We start from the raw sequence: 15,203 nt of genomic DNA, 5'->3' as shown, positions 1-15,203 counted from the left end.
CATGTGTTAAAGAAGAAGAAAAAATCCGCAATCAAAACTTGTTTTAGTAAACCTAAATTACTGCTCACAAAGAACTCAGCACGGCCATGTGGGTTAAGGCGTTAGACTCGTAATCCGAATGTCGCGGGTTCGAATCCTCGTTGCACCAAACATGCTCGCCCTTTCAGCCGTGGGAGCGTTATAATGGTACGGTCAATCCCACTATTCGTTCATAAAAGAGTAGCTCAATTGTTGGCGGTGGGTGGTGACGACTAGCTGTCTTCCCTCTACTCTTACACTGCTAAATTAGGGACGGCTAGCACAGATAGCCCTCGAGTAGCTTTGTGCGAAATTAAAAAAAACAAACAAACAAACCATATATTTCCGACATCAGCAGGACAATAACCGACATTTGGTAAAACCTAGTAACAAAATATGACATCCCAGTTAATACCAAATTTATTCAAAAACCAGGCAGAAAACTAAGGTCTATACTATGTAAAAACTACACTGACAAACACCACATTCAACGTTTTGTTATTGCAACTTTATCAGAGTAATTCGTAATTTTTTTTTTTTTTTTTGTATTTCTGTTATGTTCAGAAAACCTTGGGGTTCCTTTTGACAACCGATACGGTCTATGAAAAGTATTTACTTAAGGAGTTGAATATCACAGGAAAAAAAAATTCTTCAACTATGATGAAAAATGATGAAACTTTGAAGGAATGAGAAAAATAGTTCATCGAAAGTATGAAACAATATGTCAATATATACTTTCATATTTTATACTTTTCTAATATGTGCTACCTTTACTTTTTTTCGTAAAGCATTATTTTCTTTAAATTTGCTATCACATCTGCTTTATCTTTTCACAGTCTTCATTTATACCATTTACTCTCTACATTTGTTTTCAACTATATTAACTACCCAATCTTTCCATACAAATCAATTTTCCAATTTTTTAGATAAGAATATTAATTATTATTTTAATTTGATATCCTTCTAGAACTCTTTTAGGAACAATAACATATATAAAACTTATCTATATAAATAAGCCATTTTATATATATATTGTACTCTGTTTTACACTTCACTGATGCACAAACATTACCTGCAATGTTTTCTAGTGTTAGATGTAACAGTTTTTAGCAGTTCTTGTAAGAAAAATCTCTGCCATTGTGATTAAGGATTGTTAATCCGTAAGCATTATTACATAATACCTAAGAATAACAACTGTAACTTACGTTCTTTTCATAAACAGTATGTCGGGTTAATAAAGTAGTTTAAATATGTATGAAATTAGAGTTTACAGGAATGCATGGTTATTTTATTTTTGCTGACACAGGGAAACCTGCCGACGTAAATAACACTTACCTATATTGTGTACATAACGGTGGTAACTTTTTATTTTGTGTGAGTGATCAACACATCTTTAACAGATGGGGTATCCTAAGCTTCTGGAGCATAGAATTGTTTCCTGCACCAGTAGATGTATTAAGAAGAAATTTCTGCTATGTTTGCCTTGTTTAAAGAATTTGACTTTACTTATTTCAAAGAAGAAATGACTATTCTAAAGTGTTTAAAAGTTTTAATTTACATTACGCTGAACTATCGCTGTTTGTAATTAAGATGCATAACAAGTTTTTGTTATTCTATATATAGCTAATACAGAGAAATTCTATATATATGTATTTAATATTCAGCATATTCGACAAATAAAATTCTCGTTTGTTTACTGTTCTACTTCTATGATTCCCGTTACATTTATATAGCCTAAAAAGGGAAGCTAAACCATATCAAAGAACTGTAAGTCCTAAAAGTTGATAAATTTTTACCCTTTTTTAATTTATCCATTTTTAGGGCTCACATTTGCTACAATTACTCCCTTTGAGTTTGAATGTTTAACATATAAAATAAAACATTATTTACAAATGAAATACTTTACTTTAGTCTTCTAGAATTCACATTAGATAATTTTTTTATGCCTGAAAAAAAAAGATAAAAATTTATGCCTATTTGAGGTTAATTTTTGCTTTTGGGTGATTGTGGACTCAAGAAGGAGAAATCCTGTATCGGGTAGGATAGATGTTTATCGTATCGAAGTAGTTTTCTCAACAAGTTAAGTATTGCCCCATGTGCATGGAGCGTGGTAGACCTTGAGTAGACCGGTGTTTCCTGTCTTAGTTACAGTGTTTCTACTTCAACAATTGATGCAATACAAAAAAAAAAGCTGAAAAACATATGTATTGCACATTTTTGCAAGAATACAACCACCTTTTTTGTTGTTAAACATAAAGCTACACAATAGACTAACAACGTTATACACACCACACGGATCAAACCTTGATTTTGAGCACCTTAAGCCCCGAAGCTTACCTAAGAGGCTCAATAAATATCTATATATCATGAGTGTGAAACAAACTGCCTTTGATGCAGCACGAAAACATGCGATATAACATGAATTAAATCTTCATATACTATGATAAGGATCATGCTTGTGTATCATGTAATATGGTCTTGAACTAGTAACATGAGTTCCTGCTTGTTTATGAGAGAATTCTAGTCAATGCTTGTTTTGCAAATGTGTGTTGCAACGAGGAAAGCCTGGGATGCCCTGGTGGTTAGAGCCCTTGATTCATAATCTATAGGTCGAAGACTGGTAACCCTGCCAACGAACATGCTCTTCCTTGCAGCCATGGGGACATTGTCATGTTCGGTCAGTCCTACTGTTCATTGGTAAACAAGTTGTCCTATAGTTGGAATGGGTGATGTTGACTAACTGCCTTCCCTTCAGTATAACCCAATTTCCTGCTAGGACAGCGGTAAGTGTACGAATTTACAACGATAAGATCAGGGGTTTAGTTCCCCTCGGTGGACACAACAGATAGCCCACTGTGGCTTTACTATAAGGAAAACACACAAACAAACCAGTATAACCCTCGAGTAGCTTTGCGTGAAATGTAAACTAAACCAGATTGAAGAAGGGAGAACTTGAACCATCACTCCTTCATGGATCTGATCTCCGAGAAGTAAATATTTTGACAGTCGTAATATATACAGATTCATTTATATATAGCTATCTTAAAATTTCTCAGGAAACAGCAGGGAATCATTAGATGGGATTATTAAATTGTAAGGCGTAAAATCAATATGATTTATTGCATCATCAATATTGAAAGAGATAATAAACTGTGGTGACAAAATGTTGTCTATTATTCTTTGATAAGGAGAGAGAAAAGTCATTACTGGTGGTTTATACATTATGAAGTATCAATGGGTTTAGTTGAAGTGATAACTGCCGAAGTGCTTATTTAATCAATATTCAAATAACCTGAATTATTCTGTAGCTTGATTCGTTGTTGATATTGTAAATAAGTTTGTACTTCTAAAATGAACTAACACAATTATATTTTTTTATAAAATGCCAAGATGAATTTCACATTGGAACAGAATATCATTTAGCATCAGCAGATTTCTCAGTAATATTAATATTAATATAATAAATCGTATTATATCATATTCTTAAATAAACTTGTTAAAGCCATAAAAATTATGACTGAGAGTTACTGCTTGAATTTCACTAAATCAAATAAAATATCCCCCCCACTGGCAAAATAAAGCGGGTTTCGATGCTCGTGGTGTGCCGAGTACAGATAATTCATTGTGCAGATTTGTTTTTAATTCTAAATAAAAAACAATAAAATAGTAAGTCTCATAAATTAATAACATTTTATTATTTATTGATAAATGCTGAATTTTGAAATAAATTATTAATTTAAACCAATTTACATATTGATTGTTTAAAATCGTTATCTTTGCATTACTTACATGATAAAATAATTTTTAAATTAACCATAAAAAATCTATATGAATAACAGTTACAGAGGGTTTATTATGGGAATCAGCGAGATACATGGCAACACAGCCGCTTTAAAATCACGTTGGAATAGCATGTATTGCAACTACATTTTGACTTCACAATGTTTGTCGTTTAATAGGTAGTGTGTTGCCATTGCACATTGGTCGCGTTTCGGAAGGACAAAATATTCATACATCCAGATTATAAAGATATGTTTAGATCAAGTATTTGGAATTTCCGAGGTGAGTATATACCTTTTACTTAACGACATTGGAAGACAAAATAATATGGGTCATCTTGGGTCACAAAGATCATCCATTATGAGATCTGTCATAAGTCGTACCCCAGCCGTAATAGGAAATATATGGCATCTTGTAACAGATGAAACTCCATGTACTGAGAAATCAGTGTCAAAAGTCATCTACTTCTCTATGTAACAATGCATAACAAAATCTAAAAGAATGTCCATTTGGAAAGCGACACAAGTTACCTCTACAGAAGTTGCTTCTATGACCTATCAACGTAACAGTTGCATACATCAAGCAACTGGAAAATGAAATAAATATTCGTTCTATTTCATTCGAAAACATACCGGTCAAGTCACTGCATACAACACCTACATTTCTGAGTAACTAGCCTGTTGAAACGGGCTCTGGAAAATTGTCATCCCGTATACTAATGAATGATTGAAAGCCATAAGAGAAAACTGGCGTGCCTTGAACATGCGAACTTTATTATGAAACCTTTTTCAATGACACTCCCATGCAGGTCTGTTGTCAGGATGCATAGTCGTCAGATAAAACATGACCGGACGTGACGACATGGACTGTAATGATGTGAAGAAATTGTTACAACATTTTAATATAGCGTACTAATTCTCTGTATAATTGCTGTAAATATGGGATTTCTTCTATAATCATCCAATAAGAGTCTACCATGACTATTCTGTTATATTCCTGCTGAATATTGTTTTATGTCTGCGTCAGGTAGTACAATAATATCCTTAATTGAAGACTTCTGTTAATTAGTGTTTCTTCTGAGAAAAAAACATAAACAAGAGAATTAATATTTTCATGAGCTCTGTATAAGTTGAGCATGGCAAATGCATCACGTGAGAATACTAAAATAATTATATATATATGTATATAGATTCAGATACGTTGATATCGGTCGCCCGGTGGAACAGCGTTAAGACTATAAACCTACAACGCTAAACTCTGGGGTTTGATTACCCACAACTCTGGTGGAGCTCAATTATCCACAGTGGACAAAGCAGGTAAAGCAATGTGGCTTTAGTCGAAAACGAGCAAACCAAATATTGATGTAGAAAATCAAATGCTTAATTCTAAGATCATAAAAAAGCTGCGTTTGATGGATGATTGTCTTCTTCGTTAACATTGAAACTGGAGAGAAATTATTTTTTGAGGCAGAAAAAATAATACCTTGGTGGTTCAGAGTAAGATTTATATTACATCTTCAGTTGGTTTTCCTTATAGTTTACACATGATTACAATTTGCTAATGAAACCTTAAATATGAAAAGGATTAAATAACCTCTGCCACGTGGTATGTTTCTCAACGGATTTTATCATATGATAAGGTCACTGGTATACTCTAAGGAGGATTTGAAAATAAGTAAGATTTTGTTTATACTCTGATGATTTAAGGACTCGTTTCCAATAATGTAAGTCTTCCTCCAGTAATAGACTACTGTATAGATAAAAGAATAATAATTTCATAACTTATTATATGATATCAATATTACATGCCCATTTTTTACAAGAGTTCTTGCCACACGTATAGGCTTAAATAACATAATGAAAAGTTACATTTACTTTTAATCCAATACAGTTGTCAGTAATATAAGTGATTCTGTTCGTAAGAGATAATATCAAGGTTACTAAACATTTGATAATATTTAGGTTTTAAAATATTATATATGCTTGTTTTAGGACTACTTATACGATTTTGTGATCAAATTACATTATTAAAACGTAAACCAGAATACTGTGTTTTAGGTTATTTGTTCAAACCACTCAAGGGCTATCTGCATTAAACTTTTCTAACTTTGAACTGATAAAATAGAAGAAAGACAATTGTAGAAGACAAACGGGTTACTCTTGTCGGGGCCCGGCATGGCCAAGCGTGTTAAGGCATGCGACTCGTAATCTGAGGGTCGCGGGTTCACATCCCCGTCGCGCCAAATATGCTCGCCCTCCCAGCCGTGGGGGCGTTATAATGTGACGGTCAATCCCACTATTCGTTCGTAAAAGAGTAGCCCAATTGTTGGCGGTGGGTGGTGATGACTAGCTGTCTTCCCTCTAGTCTTACACTGCTAAATTAGGGACGGCTAGTACAGATAGCCCTCGAGTAGCTTTGTGCGAAATTCAAAAACAAACAAAATACTCTTGTTGGGCTGAGTAGTGAGACTGTAACGTTCAGTGTTGAGTATGCGTATGTTTATATATATGTATATATTTCTTTTTTCGACGAAAACTGGACCTTCATATTCACACTCTGGAAATTTAACGTTACACTGGAATACACTCAGCGTTAAACCGAAAACAGTCAACAATATATTTTGAAACAAGTTATGAAAAACTGATGGTGCGGTACGTTTGAATCCTAAGTATTTTAATATTTGGCCGGAAGACAAGATGTACAACTACATATTCATCCGTTTCGGAAAACCTGTTCAGTCACTTTTTCCATAAATTGAAGAAATCCAAAACTTTAAGAGCTGGCTGAACTCACACACGTTATCAGTTGTTGTTTATTACCTACTTACTGTCTTATTTTAAATTTTACCTTTATCGTTAAGGTCTGAAAGGGTTTTATATAAAACAAGTTCGGATTTTTTTTATCATTTATACTACTTTAAGTTAACTGTTTCAAATACTTGCAAAATATACCTTGAAGTTAAAATAAGTTTTGTTTTTGTTCAAGGTAAAGTTTAGGCTGCTTCAAATACAAACAGTATTTAATTATATTGTGTTGGATATATATATTAGTGAATAAATGTTTTTATTCTTATTGTTCAAGTTAAAAGTTCTCATCTTATATATCTAAAACATATAAGAGATAGTAATGGAGGGGTAGCTAACTTTTTATTTGCTTATATCTGTTTCTGAAGATATAGATTTTTGCAGAAAGGGAGGGGTTAAAAAAAATTTTAGTTACGTCGATATTGGACGTATCTAAATAAATTGTATTGTTTGTCAGCATTTATGTATTATTAACATGTAGAAGCGTAGTGGCAGTTGAATAAACACATTAAAATAATTTGAACCCGGGTTAATGAATTTATTTACTTTTTAATCGTACATGTTTTGAAATGTCATGATTGCTTATACAACAAACACTAGCAGGACAAACCCTTCAAACATTAATATATATTGTTGTAAACTATGTATAATTACTTACTCAATTCTTATGTTTTATGTTTGCCAGTTAAATATTTTAAAGAATACACACTACAATATCTCTCTCTTTTTTTTAATGCTCCTACATTTGGCGTTAGTTTTCGCAGTGAGAGCTGTGAAGCAATAGCAATGAGATTCAGGTAATATTTTTATAGGGTACATAATGAAGCCAACTTTCGTATTCCAGGAACCTTGTAACTTTCGACCAGAAAGGTGAAATGATTTGATTATATTGGGGAACTTCCCGCACGTGAACATAATATTTACCGTCTATTGGACACACGTTCTTACTGTAAACAAAGAGCTTAGGAACTTGATTTTGTATTTCACGAGTCATTTGAAAATCGTTGCACCGCCGCTGAAAAATAAAATGCCAATGACATGGACAAACCCAAAATGGTGCAATGAAGAGTCAGTTCTATGATTGTGCTTGTATAACAGAAAAAGCCGCAAAACATGAAAGTATATTGTGCTACAATTCAAACTTGTGCCCTTCATCAGGCTTAAAATAACATAAAGCGAGAATAAACTGTGAATTGTATACAATTGAAACAAACAGAAGAAACGAAAATAATGCGAGGAGTATATACCATAACGAGGTATTTCAAACAAAACAAAAAATTAAGTGTAATAAAACAATTTATAATACAAAGAAGAGAACAAAACAAAATTATAAAGTGTTAACATTAGTGGGAAAGATGATGGACTTAATATTTATGAACAAATTTTCTTCTCTATTAGTGAGGCTTGATTATGTAATGCACAGCATTGAAAGTAAAAAAAAAAAAAAAAAAAAGATTCCAATTACATTTACAACCAATCAAATAATCTTATTTCATGTAACACTAGCTCTCTCTCTGGTTATTTTTATGTAAATAGTTTAATATAAATGTAACGGTACTCTTAAAATTTTATTCGTTAGTTTTTAATTCTTGCAAAGTTTTTCTTTTGTTTAAGTTTTAGTTTGATGCAATAATTTTGCATATTTGAACTTTTTTATGTTTTGATTTTCAATTCTATGTTCATTTATATTTGATTATTTAGTTTACGTATTTCATGATTCGAGTTGCTATTTTCTAACCTGTTTCTCTTCTATAGAAACTTTCGCAGTATCTACATTCTACGTTTTATACTGTGCGATTATTATATTCTTCATTATTATATAGCTTTGAATATTGGTTCTACAAGAGAAATGAGGAAATTTAGTTTTTGGATGCAAATTTTACGCATCTCACTCTAATCAGTAGGTTAGTTCGATTCTAATAGCAACTGTACAAGATATTAACTATTTTCCTTAAATATATTTTTCTTACTTGTGGCAGTAGATTTTACATTAAGCTATATTTTTACTCGTTCATAACGTTAGCAGCTTATACAGTTACTTAAATTTAGCATCCAGGTGGTTTAGTGATAAAAATCACAATTCGATATCAACGGTAGACACGTCACAGATATCCAGTCTATTTTGTGCTTAAGACAAGCGAACAGAATCTAAATCTAATCATTAAGTACTCATCAAGTCTTCCATGGAAACTTTAACAGATTAGCATCCGAAATATAGGCTAAAAACATTTTAGTAAGTAGTAATTGATAAATGTAAACATAATAACAATAGAAATAATACTAACAAATTAATAATTAGATTAAATAATTTGTATAGGCTATTAACCACGACAAGTATTGATATTTGATGGTCAAAACTTTATTGAGCACACTTTTTGCTTTAGTGTATTTGTAGAGTTACATTAACAATTCGTGGGACCTTTAGCATAAATAGTGTTGCACCTCTCTCAGAAGTGGCAGTAAAGGAATGCTTGCTTGGACTAAACTACCCCAAAATATACGTTAGCCTCTATGTCCAACAAACCATGTTTACTGTTCCTTTCATAAATTACATAGTAAAAGATATTTTTGCTTAGCCTAATTCTGCCTTCTCAACAGGAAAATGTTAGCGTCGCTCCCTTTTAGGACTTTACAGCGCCATGTCTTACTGCACTTCTCAAATAAAGGCTATAATGCTTTGCTATAGTAAGAATGTTATAGAACAGAACTGTAAACTGTATTGTGTTCGTTGTTACTCCTTATTTTCTCATCATTATTATAATAAAATACTTGGGGTCAGGATAATGTATGCCCATATGTTAAACTGTCCCCAAACTAAGATCTGTAGTAAATATTTTGTTTTTTTTACTGAAAGATATCAGTGGTTATAAACACTAAATTGTCACTATGAAACAATGTAATAGCATCAAAAATTAGGTACAAATACAAAGAAACCAATATTTCAATAATCTTTAACCAAAACGGTCATTTTGATTGGTAAACTTGCAATGAAAACATGTACCTTCATAAGCTGAGTTTCAAGTAAACAGATTAACTAAACACCAACACTACTAAGATCTATAGTAAATATTTTGTTTTTTTACTGAAAGATATCAGTGGTTATAAACACTAAATTGTCACTAATTATTAGCTCTATCAAGATTGCGATTAATACCTAATAAATATAGGAATGTTGAATGACAGAGAAAAAAAAGAGTATATATGCGTATGAGTTAAAATAAACACATTTTTTCATATACATCTGTATTTATTTCTTTAAGAAAGAGAAAACTGCAAATCCTACCTTGTCTATAAATACATAGCAGTGTTCTTCATTACGTTATGAAATGTCATGATTGGTATAAAATTCTCTGGAAGTATTTTTGGGTCTTCTGCTAGTACAGCGGTAAGGATACAGATTTACAATGCTAAAATCAAGGATTCCATTCCCTTCGGCAGACTCAGCAAATTGTACGATGTGACTTTGTTATAAGAAAAATCAAACACAGAATTTTTTTGTTAAGTGAAAAGTTTTTAACTGATAATAATGAGGAGAAATTATCTCTAAATATAATATAAAGAAGTAAACCAGTGATAGATATAATGAATACGCTGGAATGGATGCTGTTATCAAAAAACAAGAAGAGGCACTTGCCGTCTATCAAAGAATACAGAATAAACAATTATCAATGTACGTTGGTCTTCGGGTGAATAAGCGGTAAGTTCAGGACGCTAAAATCCGGGTTTCGATTCCTCGATGTGGACAGAACGCAAACAGCAGAATGTGCTCAAAGAAACGCCACCTTTCACAATTAATGCCATCTATTAACGCTTTTAAAAAACATTCAATTTTTTACGCTTTTTTAATTTTCATGTTTTAAAACCATTTATATTTTTTAATCCATAACTTTTATAGTCAGTTTCTTAAGATTTCTTTAGATATGCTTTTAATTCATTAAGTCTTTAAGACATTTCTGGCTTATTTTTAGTGCTTAAAGTAATATAATTTTGACTGAATCTTTTACTACGTTTAAAAATACTGATAAAATTCCAACCTTTTTTACAGATGGATCTGTTGTGGACTTATAAGGTCTTAACGCTATGATTTTATTGTCTTTGTTCTAGTCTATGACCAAAAATTTCTAACCTACGTTTTTTTTCGTTTTGCTATCATGAACCTTAATTTCAGTTAGTAACCAGAAAAGTGGAAAACATGGATCCATAACTAACTTAAATTTTGTTTAAATTTTAAAATGCAGTAGTACATATTACGGTTATAGGACAACTACACCTCAAATAAATATCACTCACAGCCATATCTTATATAAATACAACTGTCTAAAATAGGAAAAATAACACATATTTCTTATATTTCATAGAAAAACAAATTATCAAAAACTGTTAAACCCTCTCGCTCCGGATATCCTTTACTCCACATGCCACGAAATTTTAGTAACATACATTCAAATTTTAATTAAATTACTATTTCCTTATAAAACCTTGTTATTTCTCCCACTTAAGCATGTACTTACATTATATAACTTTGAATAATTTAGCATTTTTATTTTATTACAATCAACAAAATATACCACGAAACTTGTGGTATTTTCTTCTATTTAGCAGTTTAGACAATTCATTCTTCTACGGAGTACAAGAATATGTTTTTTTTTTTTTTGTATTTCAATTACTTATATTAATGTAATAAGATTTGTTGCGTGTATGGGAGGGGGGTGCAATTTTCCTGCATTATGATTAATATTTATATTAGTATATAGGCACTTAAAGAAGAGCCCCTAAGTGACAAAGCTGTATGCTTGTGGACTTGTACTACTAGAAACCGGGTTTCGATATCCATGGTGGGCAGAGCACGGATATCTCTTTGTGTACCTTTGTTTTTGATAATATGCACAAACTTACCCTTGTTTCTTGCTTTTGATATATTGAAATTTGTTTGTTTACGTTATGCAAAAATTATTCAGTATATAACATTACAATAACGTTAAATTGATAGTATTTTTTTTCAGTTATTTTGTTATAGTTGTAGCGTCGCAATTCCGCCGACATTTTCTGCTGTGCCACGTGGGAGCCGCTCTAAACGGTGTCTTTTTCAACTGTATTGAATTAATATGATAAAAAGGGAATTATGACAATCAACGTAATCCATTTTCAAATTCCTAATTAAGACTTGATCCTGACTGTTTGTTTGTTACTTAGTGTTCGATTAAGATAAACCTGACGAGTTTGTCGTCTATCTGAACAGCTAAGTGATCTCCGTTTTAGCTATACTAGTATCTCTTATTAAAGTTCAACTGAACTAACTGTATTCAGTTGTGATCATCGCATAAGATCAGAAGATGTGCAAAGGAAAAAAAATCAGATTCTGTAGCGAAAATCAATTAACAGAAAGAAGAGTTTTGAAATGTTTTCGAAAATAAGAATGGTAAATATTACAAAAATTATCCAGTCTTTTAGTTAGTTAATTATTTTTATTAAGCTTAGAATCAAACATGTGCAGTTTTCAAATAATTATCCAGCTTTTAAAGAAACATCACTTTAGACAAAATATTTTTGTTACACAATACTATTGGTCGGTCCCTTATAGAATGTGTCAAAAAATATCAGTTCAGATAATTTTTATTTGCCATAGGTCGTAGATGTAATATTATTACTCTTAAATATGAATAAAACACTTTTCTGAATAAAACTTGAATTATTACGAAAAATTTAATAACTGTTGTATTCTTCAGAGATAATTGGAAAGGCTCTTTTTTTTCATACTTTAAAAACAAATTTGATTACTATCAAAAAAGAACTACATTATAATGTTTACAAGTGTACACCTTTCTTGTAATCTTTTTTTTTTTCGAATCTTTTATCCCACTAAAAAGATATATCGATCTCTTGTGGTTACCGTTCTCTTATACGTGTCACTACATGCACTTGCGATTCTGCACAAACAGGCGACAAGAAGCGCAGAAACGTCAGGACCTAGAAGACGACGTTCGCAATGCAGATACACGTTCCTTTATCCCGTGATAATACCCGGAAGGTCAAGCCATGTGAAGTAGGAAATCAAACAATGACATAAAAAAACACTTTAAGGTGCAGTTACATTTGTGGGTATGTGGTATTTCCCGTGCTAAAGGATTTTCCAGCATAGTAGTCACATAGGCAGGTTACTTAAAGGATAGTTAAATAAAGAAGTAAGAAGTGTATTCATATGTCTATTCTGCTATCAGGATCGCCTAAAAGAATGGTCAACTCCGATACACATTCACTTATTTAAACAAATAACAGCACGATACAGTAACAAAACAAGTAGTTCAGTAGCACGCATCAAAAATGCTATTCAAAAGCAGCAATCAATTTGATGTGTCCCCCTTACGCAAACGAGAGTAAAACTTCCCAATTTTTAACATAAACTAAAATAAAGCAAAGGCAATACTATCTGTGACACACACACCCAAAATTAAGCGTAAACCAATACGAATTCTAAGTTTCAACAATGGTATAAAATCACAGTCCAAATAAATAATTAAACATATCAGAGTTTTAAGTTAATGTAAATTGTTCTGCAACGATCCTCGAGTTAAAGTATGATAAAACGTTAAAGGCTAGCATCGAAATAAAATACGAACAAGGGATCAGTCTTACAAGAGAAGGCTATACTCGATAGACATGATAATCAAAGGCTTAAATTAATAAGAAATTTATCTGATCCGCTGTCTCCTCAACTCCGCAAAACTTTTCTTACAGGGGAAACCCAACTTTATAAACTAAATTAAATCAAAGCCAGTCTTACGCACGAAACACACTCACATCTAAATCTGTTATCTCTGGAAGTTGAACTTCAGGACTTAACTACCTATATCCCATTTGTCGATAGGAGAGATAGCTTTATATTTCTGGATATCATGAACTATTTGCCTTTCAATAAATTCGGCTAATTATTAATTAGTAAATCAGCATAACAGTTCCGAATAGTTTTATCAAAACAAAAAACAAACATAAGTTTTTTGGTTTGAAATGTTTTTGCTTATATGTGTGTGTTTTTTTTTTATAGCAAAGCCACACCGGACTATCTACTGTTTTTGTTTCTGTCACTTGTTACATCTGTTTTGAATGTTCAAAATTATTCTTCATCCAAACAATAATTTCACTCATCGATGGTATCAATTTTTACACGTCTACGTACATGTCATACAAGATTAACACGTTATTGAGAAGGGAAAAGGACATCACTTTAATTTTAATATGGATTATTCTTTTAAAAAACAAACAAAAATACTTTAATGTGTTTCAATGCATCGGGAAGTAGTTTCACAGGTTATCTAATTTATGAATTTTTTGTCTAAAGAACCTTCTCTAAGCAAATTTTTCTTACTAGGTTTATGGGTCAACTCATCAATTGATTGAGTGGGTAGTAACTACACCAAATTAACAAAGTATTATAATATTTATATTGAAATATTCAAGAGTTTTAGTTGATCCCTCTAAATATTCTGAACTGTTGTGCCTTCGAGAAGGAAGTTTAAAAAAATACAACAAGTGAACGTTGGAAAATAAGTCAAATGGTTTATCAAAATATACAATGTATTAAAGATATACAAGCAGATAAATAAATGTTGGTTCGGTTTCTGTTTAAAAACAACAACAACAACAACAAACTGCCTTCCTAATTTGCTGACGTACGATATTTTAGATTCCGTGTAGAAAGCAATGGTATTGCTGATGGTTTAGTTTAAAATGTACATTAAAGTTTTCTAACGTGTTCTCACGGAAAAAAAATAATTATTTTTGGTAAAGAAAGAATAATAACAGTGTCTTACGTAAGAGCAATACTATGGCAGCTCTTTTTCATAAATATTAAATGGATCAGGTAAGACACCTGCGGAATACTAGCTTATTTTGGTGTTATATCTCAAAACTCAAGTCAGAATTCTCATTATTAGTTTCTGGTGGTGCATAAAACTCTTGTGAGTAAAACTTTTATATTTTTAAAGAGTTGGCAAACTCAATAGGCATAATTATGTGTTATTAAGTGTAGTTTTTGTTTATTTTATAAACAACTTGTTACATGCTGAGACAATTGCCGAGGTAAGTTAGTCTGTAAGTTGAATTTAAGAGAATTATAATACACGATACACGTTGTCGTTATGATAAAGATTCATAACAGAGATTGCACAAATCCCTAAAGAACATTCAGAGAAAACAGTGCTTAAAGCTAGATACCATACCAAGTAATAGTTTGATCATAGTTGAGTTTTAAAAAACCAGCAAACAATATATAAGACAAGTAAACAATTGAAAATTAAAAAAACTGCAAGTAGAGATCGTAAAAGTAAGACAAGACAGGAAGCACTGTAGACATTATTTACTCAAACTACAAACCCATATTTTTACTCCATTAAATGTAATTTTAAATAGTGTCATGAATCTAAAGTAATAAAGTAAATAATGTCTACAACATTTCCTGCTTTTTCTCTGTTTGCATGGTTTTTAAATTTCCAATTTTTATTTATGTTGTTTCAGTTAACCATGTGTTTTCGTCTGAATCTGTGGAAGACTTGACGATATTTGAATACACACATTATTAGGAAATATATTGAGACATCACATCAA

General features: G+C 31.6%; 1 protein-coding gene across 1 annotated transcript in view; it reads right to left on the bottom strand.

Moving 5' to 3' along the window:
- The window catches only part of LOC143251678 (uncharacterized), a 46,373-nt gene that overhangs the window by 19,886 nt on the left and 11,284 nt on the right, over window positions 1–15,203 (bottom strand). The window lies entirely within an intron of this gene.

This window comes from Tachypleus tridentatus, chromosome 6 (genome assembly GCF_004210375.1).
Source record: "Tachypleus tridentatus isolate NWPU-2018 chromosome 6, ASM421037v1, whole genome shotgun sequence".
NCBI classification, from domain to species: Eukaryota; Metazoa; Arthropoda; class Merostomata; order Xiphosura; family Limulidae; genus Tachypleus; species Tachypleus tridentatus.
This window is presented reverse-complemented; position numbering and strand designations above follow the sequence as displayed.